Source organism: Myotis yumanensis, unplaced genomic scaffold, assembly GCF_028538775.1.
Source record: "Myotis yumanensis isolate MYYU_CA2020_CCGP unplaced genomic scaffold, mMyoYum1.0.hap1 SCAF_11, whole genome shotgun sequence".
NCBI classification, from domain to species: Eukaryota; Metazoa; Chordata; class Mammalia; order Chiroptera; family Vespertilionidae; genus Myotis; species Myotis yumanensis.
Window position 1 is genome coordinate 32,346,751 of NW_027223762.1, and position 20,530 is coordinate 32,367,280.

At 41.5% G+C, this 20,530-nt stretch overlaps 1 long non-coding RNA gene and 1 pseudogene across 4 annotated transcripts in view; both read left to right on the forward strand.

The window, feature by feature from the left end:
* The first annotated feature begins 2,215 nt into the window (after positions 1 to 2,215).
* LOC139019427 (ferritin light chain pseudogene) lies at positions 2,216 to 2,736 on the forward strand (annotated as a pseudogene).
* A 4,128-nt stretch (positions 2,737 to 6,864) lies between these two features.
* The window catches only part of LOC139019428 (uncharacterized), a 546,272-nt gene continuing 532,606 nt past the window's right edge, over positions 6,865 to 20,530 (forward strand). For all 4 annotated transcript variants that reach the window (XR_011473106.1, XR_011473108.1, XR_011473109.1 and 1 more), the window contains exon 1: positions 6,865 to 7,009. This is a non-coding gene — a long non-coding RNA (uncharacterized lncRNA). The remainder of the gene's footprint in view (positions 7,010 to 20,530) is intronic.

Genomic DNA, 20,530 nt, shown 5'->3' on the forward strand with positions numbered 1-20,530 from the left:
ATTGTAAGAATGCACTACGTCTAAAATATATGCTTTGCGGAGCAATGTTAAGAACTAAGAAAATCTAATCTCCTTATTTGAGAAAACCAGCACTTAATTTCCTGTGGGTTCTCCCTTTTCTATTCTTGAGAATTACAAATCTCCAAGCTTTATCTGTTCCATAGCTTCCCTAGTGCTTTCTTCTTGGATTTACATTCCATTCAAGTGCTGATTACATTAAATAATAATGTTAATTCTCAGTAGTTATTAGTTAAAATTAGCTAAATTATTTGAAATCTCCCTATCATGACAAAAATACAATTTAAAATACTTTGTTGCTTCTCTGGCAAGGGAGCATCATTATTATAATCACCATCTCCTAAAGATAGCATTTATTACTTCTATATGGAGAGCATTTTCCAGGCTCACCTTTAGAGAGGGTACAATGTAAGGATATAGAGGTGGCAGCCATTTACATCTCTCCCCACTCCCATAGGTTTACTACTAGGACAAATGATAGAATTTGCTTCACAATGGAGTGTATGCATCACTGAAAGACAAAAGCTTGCTAGGTATAGGAAAACCCTTTTAAAAACACATGAAAGGGTGAACTGTGTATTTTTCTATTTTTCCTACTAAGCTGCATACTATAATAAAGTGTGTGCTGTAAGCTTTATTTTAATACACAGTAAGTATGTATTTCAGATATTGGTTTATTTAAAGGAAAAATAACAGTTTTCCAAAGCACGAATTCCAAAGGGCATAATTAAAATTTAAAAACACTTTGGGCTAATTTTAATATTTCAGGCTTTACAAAAAAGTAAACGAGGAGCTAATAGTTAGGAAGATACTCATTTGGCTGCTCAGAAAGCTGTGTCTGGGTTCTGGGACCCCTCAAGTACAGCAGCAGCTGCGCCCATAGATGATCCTGCACCCATTCCAAGAAGTGCCTGGCTGGAAGCGGGAGATTCATGTTCCCCAACTACCTGCGCCAAATGCAGGGAGAGGCATTGTTGAGACTTGCAATTCTTCTCCTTGGGTTTGCCATGGATGCTGTGCCTACAGTTCAAAACTAAAGTATCATGGAACTGTTAGGAGAACTCCATCTTTTCATGATTCTGCTGTGTATTAGAACCTTGTACTCATTCCAAACACTACAAAATGCATGACTTTTCCAATTTTTATTCTCCTTGGATTTGAAAAATAATCTTCCCAAGCCAATTTTTTTTCCTAGACTGAGAGAAAGAAATTGTATTTCCTGAAAAACCTAATGAACATTTAGGAGCCATAATAGAAGAGTTGTCTTATTCATCACTAATGGACATATTTTGAAAGTAAACAGTATAATGTAAGACAACTGTAAAAATACCCCTGCCTAAATTTTTAGGAGAAATGGCAAAATTAAAATCAAAGGAGAGATAATTAAATCAAAGAGTGAGAGATGAAGGTAAGCTTTAAGTCTGGGTGGAATTAAAAGCTAGACATTATAGGAAAGATACCAAAAAGCCACCCTGCCACAAAAAGTCCCCCCTTTCTCTGACACATTGCTGAAATTCCACCATGAAACACACACACACACACACACACACACACACCGCATTACTTTATGAGTTTTACTAAGAACTCTTTTGTCAGTCTCAGATTTTTCCTCTTCCCAAATTGAAATATCTAAGAGTCCCCGTCAAGTTACATTGTTATTAGCATCAAATATACAATTGGAACTCAGGTCTCCTTTCTGCTACCCCAGTGCTATTTACCTGATAAGTATCTTTCTCAAAGTGGGATTTTTAATTCAATGCTAACCTTAAAAATAAGAATATTCTTGATCATTTTAGTGCCGTATTTGTCTAGAGCTGATGCTAAGTGGTTCAACTTTAATTATCTTGGACTGAAACAGATAGGAACTTAATGCATCCCATGTGATGCCCAAATGAGGTGAGGGAGAGCACTGTGCAAAGGAAAATTTCCCAGAACTTTGAATACTAACAATGATGGGCTCATTGCTCAACTACTTGGCACATGGCAGTATAAGAATGCCGTGTTGCAGTGCCCTCGGTGGTCCCGGATCTGTCTCTTGCTTCAATAGTGTTTGGATGGAACAGACCCAGGGACGCCCCTTCTTTCAGCCTCTGGCCACTCTCCTGCATCTTATCCAGTCACCACCCCCAAAACCACCTCTGGGACCAGCCAACACACCATTTTTTTTTCTACCTTAACTCTTTATTGCTGAATAACCATGAGCTCCCAAATTTGTCAGAATTATTCCACCGAGTTTGAGGCTGCGGTCAACCTCCTGGCCAACCTGCATCTGTGGGCCCCCTACACCTACCTCTCTCCGGGCTTCTATTTCCACCATGACAATGTAGCTTGCGAGGGCGTGGGCCACTTCTGTGAGTTGGCGGAGAAGAAGCGCAAGGGCACTGGGCATCTCTTAAAGTTGCAAACCAGCGTGGTGGTCGCATTCTCTCCTGGGACATGCTGAAGCCTTCCCAAGATGAGTGGGCAAAACTCAGGATACCAGAGAAGCCACCCTGGCCTTGGAGAGGAACCTGCCCCAGGCCCTTTTGGAGCTGCAGGCCCTGGGTTCTACCCGTTCAGATCCTCATCTCTGTAACTTCCTGGAGAACCACTTCCTGGGTGAGGAGGTGAAACTCATCAAGATGAGGGGCGACACCTGACTGACATCTGCAGGCTGCCAGCCCCCAGGCTGTGCTGGGCGAATATCTCTTTGAAAGCCTCACCCTCAAGCACAACTAGGAGCCTTTGGAGCCCAGAGGCCTTTGAGGGGCCCTTCTGCGTCCCCTGGTGTCTGGCTTTTACCTAAGTCTCTTCCCAAAACTATGAGCCATTCTTTTAACTACCCTGAAGCCCTCTCCCGTGCATTGGACCAAATGAAACAATAAAGTTTTTTGCAGGAAAAAAAAAGAATTCCAGTGTTCACCAGCACCAAATTTATAAGGTTAGTGTTCACTTAGTTTAGGCAAAATATTATCACATTAAATTAATTGAGTTATTTAGGTCTCATTGGCTTTATAGATTTGATTACTTTGGAAATGTTATTTCATGGTTGTATAAAACTTTTGAGCATTTAGGGGTCTGAGAGATTCTTTTGAAGACAAAACATTGCTCAAGCTTTCAAGTTTAGCAAATTCAGTCCTTTACCATCCTGAGACATCCATTCTATCATGTCCACCCCCTACTCTCATTTGTAATCTGGATCACGTGTGTGTGTGTGTGTGTGTGTGTGTGTGTGTATCAGCAGCAAATACAGAGAACCAAACCAAAGGTCACAGGACCCACATCCTCAGATGCCTAATTCACAACCAAGAATCACTGTATACAGGGAGGTGGCTTGACTTAGAGATAGCCAGACAACCACTTTCATGTATTCGATTTGGTTCTGAGCCCCAAATTTCCAAGCATTAAGTTTCTTTTCATTTCTGGTCTCACTTGAATAATTTCCTGAGAAGAAAAAATATTTTTAAATATACCTAATTTCTAGAAGTTGCAAGGACTGGGATGCATTCAAGTTCTTTCACTCTGCTTTGGCACTTGGGAGCAGAGCTGGGATTTGCATACAGGATCACTGAACTCCATCCAGAGCCTGTGTCTTTTGACCTCCTTGTTTCATGGCCTCCAAGGTACTTAGTAATTCTAAAGTGATGACAAAAGACAGTCACTAAAATGGCTATTACATCATTGGAGTAAGTGTGTCATTGAGCTCTAAGAGACAAATGAAGTTCTAATTCTGTGAAGCTCTACCAGGCAATTTTTTAGTTTCCTTTCCCCCATCCACATCCTTTTCATAAATCCTTATCTCCAGCAGGAACCTGACCATACCTCTAGTCCTTAAAACTGGTGAGAGCTGTATCAGTTATCCATCGCTGCATAACAGACCACTCCAAAACTCAGCGGCTTGAAACAATAATGATTCAGTGTCATGGTTCCATGAACTGACTGAACATTTATTCTGTTCCACGTAGTGTTGGCTGGGATCACTCACATGGCTGAATTCAGCTGGTAGCTAGGCTAAGGTACCCCAGTTCTCCACAGGGCCTCTCTTTCCAGCAGGATAGTATAGACTTCTTTAAAGCGTGGTGGCTGGATGCCAAAATGGAACATCCCCCAACCAAAGGACAGGTCTCAACATGCAAGTGCTATCAAGCTTCTGCTTTTCACACTTCTTAGTGGCTAAAGCAATTTGCATCACTGAACCCATGGCCAGTGAGAGAAATACATTTCTGAGAAATAAAAGCATTAAGAGCAAATTTTCTTCTACAGAGGCTGCTCTGGTAGACTCCTGGATGGGGGCTGGTTAAGCCATGATTAGAAGCTTGGAATTTTCATCCCATCCCCAATGGATATTTAGGGCCTTTGAGATCTGGCCCTAAATATCTCTTCATCTGGCTCGTCATCTGTATCTTTTATTATATCCTTTATTATATAATAATCTGGACCTACAACTAGGTGTTTCCCTGAGTTCTGTGAGCTCTTCTAGCAAATTAATTTAATCAAAGTGGGGAGAAGGTCATAGGAACCCCTGATTTGTAGCCAAGCCAGACAGAAGTTGTGGGTAAACTGGGGACCTATCACTTAGGATGGGCATCTGAAATGGGGGGGGCAGTCTTGTGGGACTGAGACTTTAACTTGTGGGATTCAACACCATCTCCAGGTAGATAGTATCAGAATTGACTTAAATTATAGGAACTGCCAGCTGGTGTCATGAGAATTGCTCGGTGTGGGGAAAGACTGCACAGTTGATGACCAGATGTGTCAGAGGTGAAGTGTTGTGAATGTGGTGTGCAAGTAAAGGAGACACACAGGAAGAAGACTGAGATTTTTCTAATACACCCGGTTAAAGAGAGAGATGAGAATGTGGAATGGGCTACTCAATTCTACTTGCACTTCTCCCTTCAACTTTCAAAATAAATCTTGGCTCATGGAAAGTGACAAATGAAATGAATCTGAGGATGGACAGGAAAATGGTGTGGATATGCAAAATTCAATTGTATTAGAAACAATTAATGTCAATGTGGATCAGCAATTCTACATAAGCAGCCCAAGTCTTTAAATACATTTTTTAATTACTTTATTTAAATATCTGAAAATTTGTTTTTCATCTATCTTTTAAAAGTGAAACTATGGTTCCTTAAGTCCAATTTTTTGCAATAAAAGAAATTCCTCCGTGTACTTAGAACAGAAACCCCCTACTCAAAGACCTCGATCATATAGTCCTGAAGCTGAGAAGTCTCATATCTGATGCCAAGAGAAGTAAGGCACAATAGTTGCAACAAAGTAAGTATCAAGGTTGGTTCTGTAAGGTAAGAGTTAAGTTAGAGTTTTGGAAAACCTGTAAAATTCAGGATGGTATAGAGAAAAACATCACGAGTGTGGAAAAGAACACGGTAATAACCTCGGTTGAACTGTCCTGAGGGAATACACTAAAGCCAGGTGTAAATAGGGGATTTGGGGTCATTTCGATAGCTTGGCAATGTAATTCCGTTTTCTGCATGCATAATCAGAATGCTTGAACACCTGTGCATTAATTGACCTAGTGGTTCATACAACCACAGTGACTGGCCTATATTGTAAATACTCCTTATTCAGTTCTCTTGATTGGATCAGGTAGTCCTTTTACCTACAACATCAGTATGTTTTCGACCTGTAAGTGGTTGGTCCAAACTTCTAAGGAAGGCATTATTCTACTCAATCGTGCTTTCCACACACAGAATTAATCACAGGTAAGGCAATAACTTCTCTTTATGAGATTAATTCTGATGATAACGTAGGCACCATTTTACTGCAAGATATAGATGACTTCCAATCCTCCTTACAAATTAAAATACTGAATACTTTTTAGTGGTTACAAATAGAAGTGAGACCGAGAGAGTAGTCTTTTTTTAAATAAATGAGTCCATAACCCTAGAATTTTTCTGCCACGGATTACCCTGAATCTCATCATAAAATCTGCCTAGACCAGGACTTAAATGACGCTTGCATTAACGATAGTGAATACTGATCAAATGCAGTTGTATCCACAGAAAACACAGATAAAGAGGTGCTGAGCCTTCCTTCCCACCAGGACCTAAATATTTCCTCGAAGTTTTAAACTCAAAATAAATGCTCACAGTCTACGCCCTCCCCCAAATATTTGTGCAAAAATAAATACCAATAATTTATACAAAAGGAAGGCGAAATGTCCCGTTCCTAGCTCCTCTGGGAGCTTTCCACTGCGTTGGTGCTATTTTGGACAGTGTGTGTGTGTGTGTGTGTGTGTGTGTTAGAGAGAGAGAGAGAGAGAGAGAGAGAGAGAGAGAGAGGAGAATGAGAATCTGGTGTTTTCTTAAAGAAAGAGTTGAATTGACGCCAATAGGTTACCTCCCCTGATGAGCACACTGCATTATGATTATTCCTCCCGGGAGCGGAGACCATTCTGTATGCCCTTAAGCAGTCGGACATCACTTCTATGTGAAGTTTTCAAAGTAAGCGAAGAACCTGGCTCTTTCGCCGAGTCCCAAACCCGCCTGTGAACTTGGGTACCAGAGTTCTGCGGAAAGGAAAGGGGCCTGGGAGTCTGGGAGTTGCACCCGTGTGTCCGGCACTAAACTGGGGCGGGGTGGGGGAGGAGAGAGGGAGGGAGAGCAGCACCCTCCTCCTCCGGCAGAAATCACACCTCAGCCTGATATTTGGGCATTATCTCACCTGTATTTATAAAAACCACCGCCGCACACCCTGCACCAGCCACCCAACTGCCTCGACTTCCCATTCAAAGCAGCGACCCAGCCCCAAGAAAGAGGGAAAGACTGAGGAGCGGGGGAAGACAAATAAATAAGAGAGCGCGCGAGGGGGGGAAGGGGAGAGGAGGGAGAGCGGGAGCGCCTGGGACGCCAGACGGCGGCAGGTTCAATTAGCTAAACAAAGAAATCATGGCGGATTGTTTACACTTGGCAGCGCCCGGGCTGCCCGACCACCGGCCCCGAGCCGCCGCCGCGCCCAGGAGTCGGCCGAGCTGCCCCCGCGCCCTGGCCGGGTAAGTGACGCCGGCGCGGGCCCGGGGCGCGGCCACCGCGCGCACCGCCCCCGCCGCCACCCCGCCCCGCGGCCCCCGGCGGCCCCCGCCCTCGCCCCGCCACTCCCCCTCGTCTGTCGCCCCGGCCCCCTCCTCCTGCCCCCGGCGCAGCTGGGCTCCCGATTTCGGTGACGCTCTGGCTCCGTTCCTTGGCTGCTGGGGCTGCTGCTGCTCAGCGCCGCCGGTGCAGCAGCCTGGGGCGGGGATGGGGGCGCAGGGGTGGGGGCAGCAGAGCAGCCTGGAGAGCAGGACCCCCTGCACACGTCAGTCGCCTCCAGGGGTCAGCCCCTCTCCCCCTGGGCCAGCCCAGCTGGCGGCCTCCGGGTGGGCTCGCCTTGCACCACTGCCCCCTGGACCGAGCCGTGCGCTCTGCCGCCCAGGAGGTGGGGCCGGGCGGTGACCCTGCCAGGGTGGAGGGTGGAGGTGGCTCCTGAAAGATGTGGCCTTCCATCCTCAGTGTCTCCTGTGTGGCTCTCTGGCCCTCCATCCCCATGACCTTTCTCATCCTCCCTTCCTCCTCCCCTCTGCGCTTCTCGGAGGCAGGCCTTACGGTTGAGAACCTGCTCAAGAGGTCATCTCCAAAGGCTGGCCTTGCCACAGCCACCAAGGCCGTGAGAGCTTTTCTAAAGGCTGACCTCTTTCTCCATCATTTTTGGCCCCGGGGTTCACTTTTTTTCCCTCCCATCGGATGGAAGTCTTGTTCCTACAGAGGCTTTTAGACCAGTGTCTTTGTGCTGAGATTGGCACCGTGATACTAGGAGATTGGCTAACGACAGGGGAGGAAAACAAAGGCAACAAATAGGGGGAAAATATAGAGGGCAATTCACCAACAACAGAGGGGGCTCTCTGTTCCCAGGAAAGATGGCTTCTTGGAAGGAACCCTTCAGACCTCATCGGCAGGGATGACATCTTTCCTTTGTAGAGAGCAAAACCAATCCTAGGTCCTTCAAGTTAATCTCAATATTTTTTCCAATAAAACTTTTGTTTAATGCTTAGTGCATTTACTAGTTTGCTTTTTTCTTTTCCGTGCTTCCCCTTTCCAGAACCTCAGTTAATGTATCTTATCTGTGTCTTATTTGGGGGGAAATCACAGCCAAGGACTGTGTGTAAGATGAAGACTGGAGTTGGTGGCGTTTGCCTTGGCACAGGCTTGAGTGGGGACCAGGGCAATAGAACCAAGCCCAGTTGCTTCGTTTGCACATACCCTTTTGAGTCTCTCACATCACATACCTGATAGGTTACTAATGGACATTGCAACTTGTAGTTCAGTGAATTGCTTTATCACCCGAGAAAGAACATGCTGCTGTTAAAAAAAAAATAACTTGTATTTTCATAGCAATTATACTTTCTATACAAATACGATTCAAGTGAATGAATTTTTGATTCATAATTTTAGTATATCCTCTCAAAGCCCCATCTGGAATAAGGTATGCCCCTACTTTTTCTTTCCTTCCCCTTGAAAGTAGCAAACCTTGGGTAATTGAATCTTATTTATTAGATTCAGCCAAATTACATCTATTTTTTTTTCTGGTTAATCACCAAAGCAACTTTCTATCCAACCCACTACATCTTTAATAAAGCAAACCTTACTTTACAGTTATAATTTGGCAGGCAAATTCCTACACCTTCCCATCTCGATACTCAATTCTTTTTGACCCACTGACATTCAAAAACTAAGATTTATTCACAAAGCAGTATAGGAATGGGAATGCTGGCAAGCCTTAGCTAACTCAAGAACTCAGAACTAACCAGGGTCAGACTCTTCCCCTGAAGACTGCCCATGTCTATTTTCACCTTTGTGTGGACATTAGAAAAACAAAGCTCGTGCTTCCACAAGCTTCTACCCAGACACTTAACTCATCAGTTAATTTGAGATTCCATTACTCAGTAACTCCAAGCACATTCTCATAAATGGATTTTATGTTGACTCCCTGCCACATACTAGGTCAGAGATCATAATCATGGAAGGCAGTGAATTGGTCTCCAAAGTGACTTTAGCAGAGGCAGAAAGATCAGTCTTTGGGTTATAGATCTTGCTGACCCATTAAAGGTCAGTAAATTAGTAGACTACACTTGAGTTGACACTTCTGATCCCAACGTAATGGGTTGATTAACTGATGGCTGTTATCTTCATTATGGGCTATTAGCACATTGTTAAACCTGAACTTAGAGTAAGAAATTGTTTTTATGTTTACTCTTTACTTCCCAAGGTTCATCAATATTTATCACGGCCTTAAAATTTTTTTTTTTTTTAACTAAAGAGGTTAGTTTGATAAACTCTTTGGTAGGAAAAAAGAAGATTCAGTGCAATATATGACTTTGGGATGCAAAATATTTTCTGGTGGAAGAATTTGCAATCTATACAGATATATCCGAATAGAAACACCATCTCCAAATGGAAAAATACTTATAATAACCCTTAAGGATTTAAAATTGGCATATTTCTCTTTAGTAGATAGCACCCTCTTTTATTTTCTGAGTACATTTTAATGACTGACTGTCAAATCTAATGTATGATATTTAGACTTGAAATGCTTATTTGTGTAACTTGCTGGAGTGGAATAGTTCTTTGTCATCAATGTCTAACCCTAGACTTTGCCTACCAGGAAGTGTGAATCTCAGGCCCCAATGAGGCACATATTTGTGATCAACATATGTTAGAAATGAATCTCTACACTGTGTTATGAAATCCTTGGCATGTTTTTTCTTTCCTTGCCTTCCTGAAATTTCTGGAACATTCCAAGGGAGTTGGAATTTGGTGGAATGGATATCATCAGTGATTACTCTTTAATCTCATCATTGGTAATCGATATGTCAATAATGCTAGGAAACTGCCTAAGAAGCTTGCAAAATTGATATTTCCAATCATATGATAGATTAGGAGTTGTGTAGATTGTTTGCTTCATATAGAATTTCATTCAACACTCAGTCTGTTCTTCTGTCAGTTAGGTCGCAAAAGGAGCCGTAATTTGTGGTAGATATTTTTTAATGGATTAACTGGTAAACATGTATTAAAATGAAAGCAAAAACAAAACAAATCCAAGAATTATTCTACCGAAAAATATAGGACAATTAGGATATTTTCATATCTCTAAAATCAAGGCTTACCCTACCCAGTTTGGCTCAGTGGATAGAACTTTGGTCTGTGGACCAAAGGGTCCTGGGTTTGATTCTGGTCAAGGGCACCTTGGTTGCAGGCTCCTCCCTGGTCTGGGCCTAGGCCCTGGTCAGGACTCGTGCAGGAGGCAACCAATTGATGTGTCTCTCTCACATCGATGTTTCTCTCTGTCTTCCCCACTCTCTTCCACTCTCCCTAAAAATCAATGGAAAAATATCCTCCGGTAAGGATTAACAAACAAATCAAAAAATCAAGGCTAACATCAAGTCTGACAGTTTCAAAAACAAGGGACTGGTCCCCAGAATTATGAGAGGCAAAGGGGAAATCATTAATGAATCATTAATTAATGTGTGTAGAGTTGATTGAGGGTTTAGGATCAAAAGCAAGATTGTGAAAGGACAAAGAGAAAGAGATGGTGAAAAAGCTTTAGTAGATAATTTTAATGAAGAATGTCTCAGGATGACGTTTTTGGAAGGAGCTATGGGTGACAAATCCTCAGTTCACAAGCCCAAGTCTCAGAGAAAATAGGACCTTAGTAGAAAGAATTAAAACAGCCTCAAGTACATTAAAAACTCCATTGCAAGTAAAAGCTGTGGAAGGCACCTGCCTTCAAAACTAGCCACATTTGTCAGCATTAAAAGCCTGTGCCAACAGGTAATCCTCTTGAATCATCTTCTTTAGTCATTTGGGGACAAATGGCCACAGGACCGCAATCCACTGAGGTAGAGAGTCCCCAAGCTCTAGGTACACAGATTATTTGGGGCTTTAATGTATTTGAGCCCATCCTTACTTGAAATTCAATGTTTTTTACACTTGCTTTCTCCCTTATTTCATCTTCTTAAGCCCCAACGGAATGCTTTCTAACCATATAGCCTTTCTGCAAATTATCTTGGTATTTAGGGGAAGTGTTTTTCTTTCTTTGGGAGAGGCCTGTGCATCTGGTGTCATATCTGCAGAGTTAGGATGTGCTGTAAGCAGAGGCCTCTTTGAAACTCGGGCTACACAGCCCACCAGAGAGAGCAGCAGCATTTATTGCCCTGTCCTGCCACTTACGTGATGGAACTGAATCTACAATATATGAAAATATCGTAGGCTTTACACTTTGTATACATATAAAGTGAATTATTTAAAATTGGTTTGGCTAGAGCTTATTTTATTATGAATGGTATACTGTGAGAAAGGGAGAAGTAAAAGCAACACATTTGGCTTTGACCATCTGCAGATAGATAAGGGTTTCTGTTGCATAGGAATTTGATTTAATTAATGTGGCTTTGAGGGATGCTGTATGTTTGGATCAGTAGTAGGGGGCGGGAGGGCTGCTGTGAGAGCCTGTGGAAAACAAAGTAGGGTAGCAGAGATGGTTCTCCCCACATCTTCACTGCTGCTCACGTCAGAGGAAGCAGCAATATGAATAACCAAGGCCACAGAGCAAGGCGAACCCAAATCTGTGGACCTTGTTTTAAGGGAAGGCAGGGTTCAAAGAAGCACCAACTCTTAATCATCAGTGAGCTTCCAGGTACAGATATCAGAGAGCTCTATGCCAGTTAGTAGGGGAGCTCGTGGAAACAGAATCTTGTTGGGGTCAGAGGATGACCAGACTGCTGAGAGGCCCAGGACCCAGCCTCAGTCACAATTGGGCTCCATTACTACAGTATACATGTCAGAACCTCAGAGGGAAGGTAGGGGAGGGTGGCGGTAAGGGGGAGAGATCAACCAAAGGACTTATATGCTAGCATATAGGCCTAACCAATGGACACAGATAATGGGGGGGGGGTGTGAGGGCATGAGTTGGGGGGTATGGGGGTAATGTGGGGATAAGGACACATATGTAATAACTTAATAATAAAAAAAAAAGAACCAGGCAGGCAGACGATGAGTCAGAAAGGTAGGCTTCATGTAATGCATGGAGATTGGAAGGGTGAGTATTGCCCCAGAACTCTATAGAAGCAGCAGACCTAATCCTCTTGCCAAATCCCACTCACCACAGGGTTCCAGTTTTAATATTCTATTGTGAGTTTTAATATTCCCTGTTATGAGTTATTTTAGGGGAGGGAGGGATTGGACACCCAGTCTTCCCCCTCAAAGGACAAAGATTGGAGGGACAGTAGGAAAAGGCAGGGGCTGAAAGAAATGGGGAAACTCAATGAAACTGCAGGATTAAAATGTAGTAAAACATTCAGAATGTAATATTCTAAAGGTGTCGAGTTTGAAAGCAAAAACCACACACTCAAATAAAACTATGTGTCCAGGATTATATATTTCCAACAATGCACTGGAAGTTACTTTAACTTGCTCTGAATTAATGTGTCAAAATTTTTACATCAAGTCCTTGTGTGTGTTGCCACAGCTCAATGAAATTTTTAAATCCAGAGACTGTACTTATACAACACATTTGTCACCGAGCCTTCCTTTCCAAATGAAAGCTTCTAAATATAGCCCAGGTGACACTGAGCACTGGAAAGAGACAGTGAGTTTGACAATGGCATTTTATTATCCATTGCCATAGTTTCCTCTATTCCAACACATTTTGAAGAGTATATATCTTCTTGAAGGCATCACGTATGAATTAACGGAGCTGATTAAACGACAATAACTTCCTGGCTAAAACAAAACACAGCACAACAAATACCAAACATCTTTCCTGTCTCATCATTAGTTGAAGAATGACTACACACACACACACACACACACACACACACACACACACTATGACTCTCTAAGAATATCAAACAATCAAGAACACACAGAACTCAACATATTCACATCAATATGTCCTGAAACATCAATGTGTTCTGTTTTATTTCACTTTTTATGACCACCTCAGATTTTCAGTAGTCTTCACTGTAAGAATAATGTATAAGTTTCCTATTGCCATTTAAAAAATTACTACAAATGTTGTGGCTTAAGACAACACAATTTGTTATCTTACAGCTCTGTAGGGTCAGAACTCTGGCACATCTCACCGGGACTGAAATCAAGGTGTGAGCAGGGCTGCATTCCTTTCTAAGGGCTCTGGGGGAAATCCATTTCCTGCCTTTGCTTATCTCCCCCTTCCTCCCTCTCAGTGTTGCATCTTTCTGACCATTCTCTCAGTCACATCTTTCTCTCACCACTGCTAGGAACAGTCTCTGAGTGAACGGACCCGTGTGAGTTGATGGGGCACACCTGCACAGTCTCTCCAGCTCCTGGTCTTTCACTAACCTCAAGGACATTTGCAAACTCCCTTTTGCCCTAGAACAGTGGTTCTCAACCTTGGCTGCACATTAGAATCACCTGGGAATCTTTTTAAAATCCTGATTTCTGGGCCTCATCCTCCGGAAATTCTGTTTCTTTGTTATGGGGTGGGGCCATAACATTAGTAACAAAGAAACAGAATTTCCGGAGGATGAGGCCCAGAAATCAGGATTTTAAAAAGATTCCCAGGTGATTCTAATGTGCAGCCAAGGTTGAGAACCACTGCTCTAGAAGGTGTTACATTCATGGGTTCCTAGGATTAGGATGTGGACGTCTTTGGGTGTGAAAGGCATTGTTCTACCTAATTTTCAATTCTACTTTCTTCCTAACTGTTAATTTAGGTTCCTCTAGGAGCAGACGCCAAGGCAAGGATCCCAGTGCCCCAGTTCACTGGGGATGCTGATTAGGGAGAGGGGAAAGGAGATACAAAGTAAAAGAAAGAAAAGAAATGGTGGATTCTTTAAGCAAATGGTAACTGGGATATTGAAGTTTAATCCCATTGGGGTAGTCTGAGGGAGAGTGTAGAACTACAAGCTATTCTAATGGAGGGGTGCGGAGAATGCAGCATTTATCCTCTAAGTCCCTGTTCTTATTGGTTCAAGCTGAATCTAAGGGTATTATTTCTCTGGCACGTCTGGTGTAGCCACACATGATCCCTCAGCCAGGCCGAAGACCTCAAGCAGAGACCACAGGTGCTCCCAGCAAACAGGCTTCAGAGTGAAGAAGTGGGTGCCAGCAGTTTACGTGTGTGGGCACCAGTGGGCACTTCTTAGATTTAATTCATCACCAAGTCCCACCTTCATTCTTCCTCCATAATTTCTCTTGACACGTCCCTCTTTCTGTTGCTACAATTCATATGAGCGTCACTATATCACTCTACTAACCTTTTCTTTCCACCTCAACTTCTGTTTCACCCCAATGTGTGCTATCTTTGACTTCAAAGTTTGTCTTTCCAAAAACATGACTTTTATTATGATATTTAAAACAAGTATGCAAACAAGCAAACAAAAGTCTTCATCCATTTCCCATTACCTATGGGAAAATTTAAAAATAAAAATCCTTAGTCTGGCCTTCCACATCCATTCTGGCCCCATCCTACCTTATCTTTGTTAACTCTTATACCAACTTATGTTTATCAGCTTTAACCTGTCCCTGGAAAGCAAGAGAACTAATCTAATAACCCCTCCTTTTTTTTTGTCCATAGTTTTTAATCCTCTGGATCTAAGTCTGGATGACATGGAATATTTCACCTGACACAGGTCAAACACTCTTGTCTCATTAATCTCTTTACTTCTCTCATTGCTATTTTTAAGCCCATCTTACACTTTCTTTGTGCTCTTGGTCATAGACTTTCTTTTTCTGGGCTAATGATCTAATCCCTGCTCATCCTTCAAGGTTCAGGTGAAACCTTTCCCTTCTCTATTTAGCCTTCCATTAGCCCATCCCAGCTGGAAGTGAGAGATCCCTCTTCTGAACTCTTTAAAGCTACTATTTTAGCTTTTATTATTTTTTGTTCATAATTTTAGCTATCTTTTCATAGAAGGTGAGTTTAATCTTCTCAGACAGATTCTAAGGCCTTTGAAGATAACAGGACATCATATATAATTTGCCTCTCAAATCCCAGAATGTTTTGGTTACAGTATGCACTCTTTTAGCTATTTGTTGATATATTTGTGAAACACAAATCATCTCTTTTTAGAAAAGTATAGGGCAGCATATTTTGACCAAAGCAAAAACTGATAAAGGGGGAAACAATTAGTATTTTAGTAACATGTGCTACTGCTGTGCTACAGAACAATTTATTACTTGAGTTGATGATGAAAGAATCTAATTCTTTTTTCTTTTTGACTTCAAGCAAGCAAATAAAAAGTTAAAGACACCATCAGGTTTGAAACTAAGGTATCTTAAAAGTATAGACCCGAAGTTTGGATGTCTCTCTCTATTCCTAAGCTAGCGCCAAGAGCTGTGGTGAGAATTACAAAGGATCTTTTCCTTTTTGAAAACTGATGAAGGCAGTTACAAACTGTGGTCTTTTTCATTTAAAATTTTCTCATTTAAAAATTAATTTTAAAAGAATCTAGGATCTGACTGCACTTGCAAGGCAAAAATATCCAGTGGCTTCTTGGATGCCGGTTCTTCTATTTTTCATTGGGAAAAAATCCCTATTTTCATTTTGATCTTGTGAGTCAAAGAGGTGACAGCAAAAAGCTAGGAAGCTTGGGGGATGATCCTTATGGCATCAGCATAGCTTTTCTTCTGTGCACAATGACCTGCACCAAGGTGTGGGTTTTGTGTTGCCTTTTTAGTATTGGAAATAATATTTCACAATGACTTTAATCTGGCTCTTTGAACCAACAATGGCATTGCAGAACTGCCAATGGAATAAATTTATTTGACAGGGGAGCATTATTTGCTAATCTCTGACCTTATTAACACCAATCAATTGAGTTAGTAACCAACACAGATTAATAATAATAATGCAGATCAGTATCCCAGAAAAAGAAACTCTATGACCAAGAGAATGAAAAAAGGAAAGCATAAGAGTGAATGCTAATAACACCCTTTAGTAGTTCTCAACCCTAGGAGTTTAAAATACTGATGCCTGGGCCCTGCCTGCAGAGATCCTGAGGTAATAGGGTTTGGGCTTTGTTCTGGGCATCAGCATTCTGAAATTAGCTCCAGATGACTGAGAATCACTGATCTGGTCCCTGTCGTCTCTGCAGGTTGACAGGATATGGATATTGTGAATTGCAGAGTTTATAGGTAATACAGAGATTTTTCTCCTCTCTTTTCCCAGGCAATTGAAGAGTGAGCGAGCAGATATGGCAGTATTAAGGGGAGTAACTCATAACCATACAACAGGAGTCTGGCCTGACTCCCAGGCCATTGTCCTTTCCTTCTTAAAGTGTGGTCCTTGGACCCGCAGCATCACTTGGGAACTTGTTGGAAATGTGGACCCTCGGGCTGTACCCCTGACCTCCCAAATCAGAATCTGCTTTTCGACAACTTCCCTCAGGTGATGGGTATTCACATTCCTTTGCGAAGCTCTTGCCCTAAGCATTGCTTAACTGCCATCTCTGAGAGCCTGGAGTTTCATTTACCTCCCTAGCTTCAAGATCTAGCACAATACCTGGAACTTGGAAGGTAACTATTGGTTGAATTTTAATTTATTTTTTTGCTATAAAATGTGTTAGACATATACTTTTGAACAATTTATTCTTTGAATAAATGAACTTGATTATACTTTCAATATACTGTTCAACATTTTATCTTTATGAGCCTTTATTAAGGACCTGTTATATGCTAAGCACTGTAGCTACAAAGGTACAGGGGATACTTTCTAGGAGCTCACTGTCTGGTTGGGGGAAAGAGAATAATAATTAACAGATGTGATAATATTGTTGGGAAAGAGACACAATGAAAATATTGTGAGTTAAGATCCCACAATGTTTGCTGTGGGAACATGGAGAAAGAGCACCGGTTCTGGGTATTTGGGGTGGTCTGGGATCGTCTTTGGGGTAGCCTTGAGGTTTTAGGGCAAGTGAAAGCAATGTTGACTCCTGACTATAAACAGGGGTCAGCCAGGTGATGGAGATGTGGGAATGCGAGCAGCACTGGAGAGCAGGATAAGGAGAGAGAGCGGCTCAGGCAAACGGAAGGAAAATCGCCTTCAGAAATGGCTGCTCTTGACTATCCAGTGGAAGGACTGGAGTAGAACACTGAGGATGACTGGAGGTGGAGTGCAGGGAAGACAAGGTACCTGTATTTCTTCTCTGCTTGGTTTTAGATGCAAAGGACAATATTTAGAATACCAGGGACAGCCCGAACATTTTTCAGTTTGGAAATGTTAATCGCATGTTAACCGGGGTGTGCATTCAGCCGTGAGTTAAATGATCTTTTTGGTGTATATTCTCATAGAAGCCTAATGTTCAGAATTGAAAGTAATCAAACTTTCAGTTCAAAATCACCCAATTCCAGTACCTTCAAAGTACCTTCCCTTCTCAAATGAGACTGTGGGTGTAGACCTGTGCTGTTCAATACAGCAACTACTTAGCCTTTGGTGGCTATTGTGTGCTTGACATGTGGTTAGCCCAAATTGTGTTATGCTGTAAGTGTAAAATGCACACCAGCTTTTGAAGACCTATTACAAAAAAGTAAAATACCTCAATATTTTATATTGGTTACATCTTAAACGCCAATATTTTGGATACATTGGGGTTAAATAAAATGTATTAAAATTAATTTCACCTGTTTCTTTTCACTTTTTAAACGTAGCTACTGGAAAAATTAAAATTATATATTTGGCTCACATTGTATTTTGTGGGCAGAACTGGCCTAGACTATTTTAACCTGAAAAGGCAACCAAGTAATTATTTTTCTTTTCCACCATGGAAACACACTCCCAATTCCATCTGCGTCTCCAGATGACTTGGACGTGGTTTTAGCTTTAAAGGTGTGGAGGCACACCTTTCCAATGGTTGTGCCAGAGTGGGGTAAAGGCAACTGAGTAACAGGCAAAACTTTGCCTTTATCAAGTATTTTCAAAGTTTTTATTTTAGTGTATTTTTAAAACATCGCTGCACTTATCTTTTTTTTTTCACGGTTAGGCAGGTTTATGACTTGTCCAACTCTTTTCCCTCTAAAGTCTGAATGAAATGCCATTGTCAAATACACCCTCTCTAATCTGGGTTATTTGACATACATGAGGTAGGACAGAGCTTTAGGTTCCATTTTCACTTCAGTGCAGATGTGAAAGTTCCAGTTAATGAGAGCGTTGTGTAAGTGTTTGTGTTTCAGGAATAAAAGGCTCCCTGAATCGGCTTTAAAGCTTTAGATATTCTGTACATGGAATAAAGTGACATGCTTAAATTAACTGTGGCCAGACAGATCCTCATGATATGAATATAAATGTTTGAATCTTGTTCAAATTAAGGCTCTTGGTATCAGGAAAAGCCCTGACTCACTAGGCAAGTCAAAATCACTGTATCTCACTCTTCTACTGGGACATGTAGTAGTATAAGATTTGCATTCTACCCAATTGTGATATTTTATTCAATATACTTATTTTAATACATTTAAAAGGAACTTTCTTAGTGGTCTAAAATTAGTCCGTATTTAATTTCTTTGGCTTTGGACAACTTCAAAGATCTTTCTATTTTATATCCAATAGTTACATGGTTAGAAAGAGGCTATGAAGGCTAGAATTTGAGTTTTGGAGTCAGGATTCTATGCTTCACTCTCTGGTGATCAGAAGCTGGTCAGTACCAGAAAACAAATTCTGAAGGAATAATTCTTTGAATTACTATTGCTTCAAAAATTACTTCTCTGAAAGTCAGTGCACCAAAATCCAGTTCCACGACTGAGCAATTTGTGGAATGGCCAATTTGCCAAATCACTGATTTATCAAAACTTTTCTTCTACTGAGCTTTTCTAATGATTATAGCAAATCCTGCTGTATAAGGTGACTACAGCAGCTTTGGGGATGGTCCATAGTTTTAGTTTAGTTTGGCCTAACTCTTCTTAGTTTTTATTCTTGCTCCAGCCATTTTACACAAATGTTACCTTACAATTACTGGAATAAATGCTATTTCCTTTTCCATGGAGTGAAGGTCCACCTATGTCTAGGCCACTAACCAACTGTTGTCAAATCATGTTAATTTCCTGGGCCTTAGCTTTCGTAACTATAAAGTGAAGGGAGTTGACTAAATGATCTCTAAGATCTCCTTCTACCAAAAAATACTATGGTATCAAAAACAAAAACAAACTCGGGCCTGCTGAATCAAGAATCAAGACTTGCTTAGATTCCAAAACCTTTGATGCCTGGGTTCCGGGTAAGGACAAAACTCAGGGATTAAGGTAACTGGGTCACTAGTGCTGATTATGAAGAGCCTCTCTGAGTTGTTTGCTAGGACCCTTAATATTTTTTGGTCCCAGGAATCCAAAGTGATGCACTCTTAACCAGAGAAAAAACAAGTTTGGTCCTATGTAAGGCATGGATTGAGGAGAGGTGGAGAGAAGGAGGGACCTGGCTCTGGGGGCATCTCTGGTGGCCCTTGGCTTCAAGCAGATGTCCGAGTGTCAGTTCAGCTCCAAGAGGCCCTATATACATTGATGTACATAGGAGATGGGGTGTGTGCTAAGGGTGCCTGAAAGCTGACTGGGCACCTACTGGCGCATATACCAAGAGTGACCTATTGGTTTCTGTCCCTATCTATTCTACCCTGGGCTTTTTGTTACTTATCAGTATTGTGCATTTTTTTGCTATCCTACATAGTCTCTCTTTTTATGAAAATGAGATATGCACACACCTGACTGTATCACAGCCTCTGAACATTTCTGTGCAAAGCAAGTCTTTATTCTGGCTGGAGCACACAGTACTAGTGAATTCAAATTAGTTAGAATAATAAATAAAAACTTTTTTAAAAAAAGCAGACCAGCCAGCTTCTGTTGAAAACAGCTATTGCCTAATTTAAAATGCTATAGAAAAACTCTACTCTTTCTCCTTCATATTTTATAAAGTTAGAGGCTTTCCCCAAACACAGCAAACTTTATAAATGTACTGATTGTGTATCCAGTCAGTGCTACATCCTAGACCAACTGCATGTCCCTGTGTGAGTTTAAGCCTCTCTATCTTCAAGACTTCTAAACAAAGTAAAAAGCACACATTCTCTTTACATTTCCATCCATAAAATGCAGCACAAATCTCACCACGTTTACTCAGGGGGAAAAGAAAGAGACATCTCCATGCTCTGGGAACCATTGACAGAACATATTGCAATCTTTTCATTAAGTTCACACGAAATGAGGATTTAACGCATGGGCAAAACAGCCCATCCCTAGAGGTTCCATTGCCCATAATCCCACCTTGAAAATAGCTTCATATTAATTGTTGCAGCCAAGTGGACACGGAGTTTTACTGCTTGGCACTCCCACTTCACAGATAACTGCAATTGTGGAAACCTTTGTTTTTCTACCACATCTTTATTCAAGCAAATATTTCATATGTTCATTTAAACCCAGAAAACACATATGGATCAAGCTACACATTAATGTCTTCCCGTATTTTGATCTTAACTGTATGACTTTTAGAATATTTAGAAGGACATATAGTTGTAAGTATGTGCACATAT